This window comes from Acipenser ruthenus, chromosome 10 (genome assembly GCF_902713425.1).
Source record: "Acipenser ruthenus chromosome 10, fAciRut3.2 maternal haplotype, whole genome shotgun sequence".
In the NCBI taxonomy this organism is placed as follows: domain Eukaryota; kingdom Metazoa; phylum Chordata; class Actinopteri; order Acipenseriformes; family Acipenseridae; genus Acipenser; species Acipenser ruthenus.
Genome location: NC_081198.1, coordinates 21369185 through 21375184, shown reverse-complemented (window position 1 = coordinate 21375184; position 6000 = coordinate 21369185). Strand labels below are relative to the sequence as shown.

The window sequence follows — 6000 nt, the reverse complement described above, 5'->3', positions numbered from 1 at the left end:
GAACCGCTAGCTCCTAGGAGCGGGACTACGGGGCACCGCTAAGCCTTTTATTTATTTTGTCATGCCAGCATTCCGCCCTTTTTAGCTGGCATGACCGTTTTTCAACGGTGCCCTGGTTTTATGTAGTCTTTTGTTTCAGTTTTATGGACTTTTATTTGATTTACGTTGAATGTTTTATTTGATTTTGTTTTGTTTTGTTTTATGTATCTTAAGATTTTTAATGTAAACTATTAAAAGTTACATTTTAAGTGTTTTAAAATTTTAGAATTTTAACTCACTGTTCTATACACTGTCCCTTTTCCCCTGTCCCTGTTTTAGATCTAGTTTTATGTTCACTTTTGAACTTTTTTAGAGAGCACTCCCCGGCCCTCACAAACACTGGTTTTTTATAGATGGTTCTTTTTTTCCAGTCACTTTTAAAGCAGCACAGGTTTTTTTCATGTTGATTTTAATCTGTGTCTGTTTTAACCATGTACAAAGCACAATTGTCTTGGTGTTTTTAAATGTATTTTAAATGCTTTTAAAACAAAATGTATGTCTGTATGCATGAATGTCATCTTTAAAAGAAATGTAAAATGAATGAAAAAAACGAATGGGTGTAAATGTAAAAAATGTAAAATCTCAATAAAGGAGTATCTGTTCTTATCAGTTTAATATCTGATACGTCCCCTATCAGGGGACCATATATTAAATTGATTTTTGGAATCGGGAGATGGAACAGGGGCTTGCTACTCCACGCATGGGCCCGGTATTGCAGTACCTCCGGGAACGGTGCACACCTTTCTCTAACGTTGGTCAAAGTCAGATCTGGATCTCTCCTGTGAGCATTTTGTCTACCCCTGCTGGAGGGAGAGTGCCAGTGTTGATGCAAGTTTTCCCGCCGTTTTACTTCTTTTTTTTTTCTTTCTCTCTCTCTTTCTTTCTTTCTCTCTTTCTTTCTCTCTTTCTCTCTTTCTTTCTCTCTTTCTTTCTTGCTGTCTTTCTTTCTTTTATTCACATGTGGTGATGATGTAGACAGCAGCAGTTTGTTTCCTGGGAGCATGCAGCTAACCAGACAAGTGTGGTGGAACATGTCCCTATGCCAGGTCCTTCTTAGCCAGCCATATACTCTGGCTTCTCTTCAGTTCGAATAAATCTTTCTAAGACTAAGGTTTAGAGGGTAGTGGCATTGCCACTAACCCCCCCCCCAGGACAAAGCTGACCCACACGTTCCGAGGGGCCCTGAGCAAGTTCCACCAGACTTACCTTGTGGGGAGTTGAATAGCCCCAACAACTCCACGTACTGTGCATATAAAGACGGTGCCTTCTTGGACGAGGCAGCAGTGAGTACCTTCTCAGGGGTGATGGGAGTTGCAAATAAGCCCAAGCCCCCTCGAAGCAAGCGTAGAGCTAAGAGTAGGAAGAGTGTCCCGACCTCCCAATCATAGTCGCTATGGGGTGGACGCAGCGACTCCTTTTCTTGTTAGCTACCCTGATGGCCCTGATATGTGTGTCTGTTAATGTCAGGAGCATCAGGGAGACACAAAAAAGATTTGATGTACTAAACTATCTAGCTAACTTGAAAGCAGATCTCATCTTTCTGCAGGAGTGTGGTATTTCGTCGAGCCCTGATTATAGGGACCTGAAGGAGAGTTGGACCCTGGGGGACTCCTTCTGGTCGGGCTCCAACATAGCCAGAGCCGACGGAGTAGGTATCCTGTTTAAAAACCCATTTATTACCTCCCGCAGCAGCAGGGAGGTAGAACCTGGTAGAATTCTGAGCGTGGATGTGACATACAACAACACTCCCCTCAGACTGGTCAATGTCTACGCACCCACTAACCAAAACGAAAGAGTTCAATTTTTTCCACAGCTGCGTCCACTCCTGCTGGGGAACGTACCCGTCATCGTGTCAGGTGACTTCAATTGTGCTCTGAGGGACGTAGACCGGAGCAGGCCACGCAACGACCGCTCTAGTAGAGTTTTGTCCTCCGTAATATCTGATTTCTCCCTGTGTGATGCAGGTAAGGACCTGGTGCCTCCCTTTACCTGGGTGAGCTCATCTGGGACCTCCTTCTCCCGTATAGATCTCGTCCTGCATACCAGCTCCCTTACGAAGACGGCAGTAGACACCCAGGCCGTCTTCTTCTCTGACCATAGGCTCCTGCAGGTAACATTGCAGGTCCCTCAGACCTCCCAGATGGGGTCAGGGGTCTGGAAATTAAACACCTCCTTACTCGATGACCCCTCCATAGCTGCAGCCTATAAGAGCAGGCTTGTTGAGTGGACCACTTTGCGTGACCTATTCAACTCCCCTATAGAGTGGTGGGAGATGGTCAAAATGAGAACTAAGGGTTATTTCATAGCAGCAGGCAAGAGGAAAGCAAAAGAAAGGAGGGCCAAATATAAATACCTGAATGCTGCCCTCCAGCGTCTGAGCCTGCTTCAGCTTCGGGGGTTCCCTGTAAGCGACGAGATAGCCCAGACCAAGCTAGATCTTTCAGTGCTTTGTAGGGAGGAACAACGAAAGGTCATGCACAATGCAAAAGTGCAAAAAATGGAGGAAGACGAAAAGTGTACTCGCTTCTTCTTCCAGAAAACGAGGGAGAAGCGGCACTTGATGTCCTCCATGCTCGACAGCAGGGGGAGGATAGTAGAGGATAGTGAGGGAGTGAAAAAAGTGGTAGAGAACTTCTATAGGGACCTGTATAACATCAAAGCTACAGATGACACCCTGATAGAGTGGTTCCTGAGCCAGTTGGAGCCTGACTCAGTGCGGGACGAGGAGGAGGAGGAGAAGGACCCAGAACTCACGCTGGAGGAGCTCACTCAGGCGGTTAAGACCATGAACACCGGTAAGACGCCAGGTCCAGATGGCATCCCGGGTGAGTATTACCATCTTTTTTGGGACACGCTAAAAGTCCATTTAGCGGAGGTATACAGAGCGGTCTACAGGGAGAAGCGGTTGGGCCCTTCTATGCGGGAGAGTGTAATTACTCTCCTTCATAAGAAAGGGGAAGTTAAAGATCTACGGAATTGGCGCCCGATCAGCCTCCTTTGCGTGGATTACAAGATACTAGCCAAAGCTCTGATGCTCCGGCTACAAGTACACCTCCCTTTGGTCATTGGCCCCGACCAGGCTTGTGGCGTCCCAGGGAGGTCCATCACGGATATTTTAATGTTAACAAGGGACATTCTGGCTTATTCTAGAGAACGGAACCATCCCCTCTGCCTGTTCAACCTTGACCAGGAGAAGGCGTTCGATAGGGTAAGCCATGAATATATGTACAAAGTGATGGACCAGATGAAATTCGCTCCTGGACTTAGGGAGTGGGTTAAAACCATATATACAAACATTAGTACCCGAGTCTTGGTGAACAGGCACCTGACTGGTAAAATATCTATCCAGTCAGGGGTCAGACAGGGTTGCCCACTATCCCCACTGATATATGTCGTGTGCATTGAACCCCTCCTGCAGGCAATTCGTAGGGATACCAATATAACTGGTTTCCAGCTGCCTGGATCCAACGGGGTCCAGGTCAAAACAACAGCATATATGGACGATGTGTCACTCATTTGCACCAACACATCGTCGGTACCTCGGATTAGTAATATCCTTGAGAAGTACTGCACGGCGACCGGGGCAGTGATTAATAAGTCCAAGAGCGAAGTCTACGTGTCTAAAAATTGGCAGGTAGATAGGGAACTGTCGGACATGTACCCTGTCAAAAAGGACAAAATCAAGATTCTGGGCCTCATTTTCGAGAACAATAGCTCGGGGGCCCAGAGCTGGACGGCGGCCATTAACCAGGTCCGTAAAAAGATTGGCGGATGGAGCACAAGATCCTTAACAATGACGGGTAGAGTATTAATAACCAAGTCTATACTGTTCCCCATCCTCTCTTATGTAGGAAAAATCTTTCCCCCAGACAGGACCACCAAAAAAGTGGTGGACCGCATTATCCACCGCTTTATCTGGGGCAGCAAGATGGAGAGGGTAAAGCGAGCCACTCTGAGTAAAGCCGACAAGAAGGGAGGTAAGGGGGTCCCGGACGTTGTGCAGCTCACCCGAGTGCAGGGGCTCACGCAAACTATCAAGAACATCCAGGCCCTGGACAGGAAGGTATGTTACATGAATCGTTTCTATTTTGCCACCTGTCTCAGGGCCTTGGGCCTCTGCACTATTGATAACACCGTGCCGTACTCCTGGGACCCCCCATTGTATTATAGAACCTTAAGGGACACTATATATAAATTGGGCTTAGATAAAGCAAAATTGGCCTCCTGGGAATACAAGGCTGTAACTAAATATCTTGCCGGTTCCCAGGAAATTGAAAAAGTAGCTACTTTCTCCCTCACCCAAAGCCAAAAAATCTGGGAGAATGTGTCTCACAGCTGCCTCAGTAATGTCCAGAAGGATATAGCATGGAACACCGTCCACAGTGCACTCCCCACTCGAGCGTTCATGTTCAGGAGGGGACTAGCCCAAGTAGAAACATGCCCCTATGCAAAGTGCCGCAAGAGAGAAACACCAGCCCATATCTTCTGGGAATGTGATGTGGCTGGCAGTGTCTGGCTCTCTGTCTCTGTCTTCCTAAACAGGTTTGCTGACACGGCCAAGATGACCGCTGAGACTGTGCTCTATGGGCCTGCGGGAGGAATCACTACCAGCACAGCTAAGTGTGTTTGGCGTGTCATCAATGTTGTCAAGCAGATCCTGTGGGAAGGCCGTAACGTCTGTGTCTATCACAAGCAGGAGCTAGACACTATCACCACGACCAGAAGGGCACAAACTCTTATCAAGGACTTTGTAATTCTGGACATCCGGACCCTCGGGAAGGACAAGGCCTGCGCGGAGTGGAGGATCGCCGGACTTCAGGACGTGAAGATGGAATAAAGGAAAAAACTGGAACCGCTAGCTCCTAGGAGCGGGACTACGGGGCACCGCTAAGCCTTTTATTTATTTTGTCATGCCAGCATTCCGCCCTTTTTAGCTGGCATGACCGTTTTTCAACGGTGCCCTGGTTTTATGTAGTCTTTTGTTTCAGTTTTATGGACTTTTATTTGATTTACGTTGAATGTTTTATTTGATTTTGTTTTGTTTTGTTTTATGTATCTTTAAGATTTTTAATGTAAACTATTAAAAGTTACATTTTAAGTGTTTTAAAATTTTAGAATTTTAACTCACTGTTTTATACACTGTCCCTTTTCCCCTGTCCCTGTTTTAGATCTAGTTTTATGTTCACTTTTGAACCTTTTAGAGAGCACTCCCCGGCCCTCACAAGCACTGGTTTTTTATAGATGGTTCTTTTTTTCCAGTCACTTTTAAAACAGCACAGGTTTTTTTCATGTTGATTTTAATCTGTGTCTGTTTTAACCATGTACAAAGCACAATTGTCTTGGTGTTTTTAAATGTATTTTAAATGCTTTTAAAACAAAATGTATGTCTGTATGCATGAATGTCATCTTTAAAAGAAATGTAAAATGAATGAAAAAACGAATGGGTGTAAATGTAAAAAAATGTAAAATCTCAATAAAAGAGTATTAATATCTGATACGTCCCCTATCAGGGGACCATATATTAAATTGATTTTTGGAATCGGGAGATGGAACAGGGGCTTGCTCCGTCCACTCCACGCATCGGCCCGGTATTGCAGTACCTCCGGGAACGGTGCACACCTTTCTCTAACGTTGGTCAAAGTCAGATCTGGATCTCTCCTGTGAGCATTTTGTCTACCCCTGCTGGAGGGAGAGTGCCAGTGTTGATGCAAGTTTTCCCGCCGTTTTACTTCTTTTTTTTTCTTTCTCTCTTTCTTTCTCTCTTTCTTTCTTGCTGTCTTTCTTTCTTTTATTCACATGTGGTGATGATGTAGACAGCAGCAGGTTGTTTCCTGGGAGCATGCAGCTAACCAGACAAGTGTGGTGGAACATGTCCCTATGCCAGGACCTTCTTAGCAAGCCAGCCAGCCAGCGAGGCACAGTTGTAGTTACCCAAGGCACCTTGCACAGCATAGCAGCTTG

The 6000-nt window shown here is 45.8% G+C and overlaps 2 pseudogenes; both read left to right on the top strand.

Moving 5' to 3' along the window:
* Positions 1-618: 618 nt before the first annotated feature.
* Positions 619-782, top strand: LOC131738547 (U2 spliceosomal RNA; annotated as a pseudogene).
* A 4724-nt stretch (positions 783-5506) lies between these two features.
* Positions 5507-5661, top strand: LOC131738716 (U2 spliceosomal RNA; annotated as a pseudogene).
* The last annotated feature ends 339 nt before the right edge of the window (positions 5662-6000 follow it).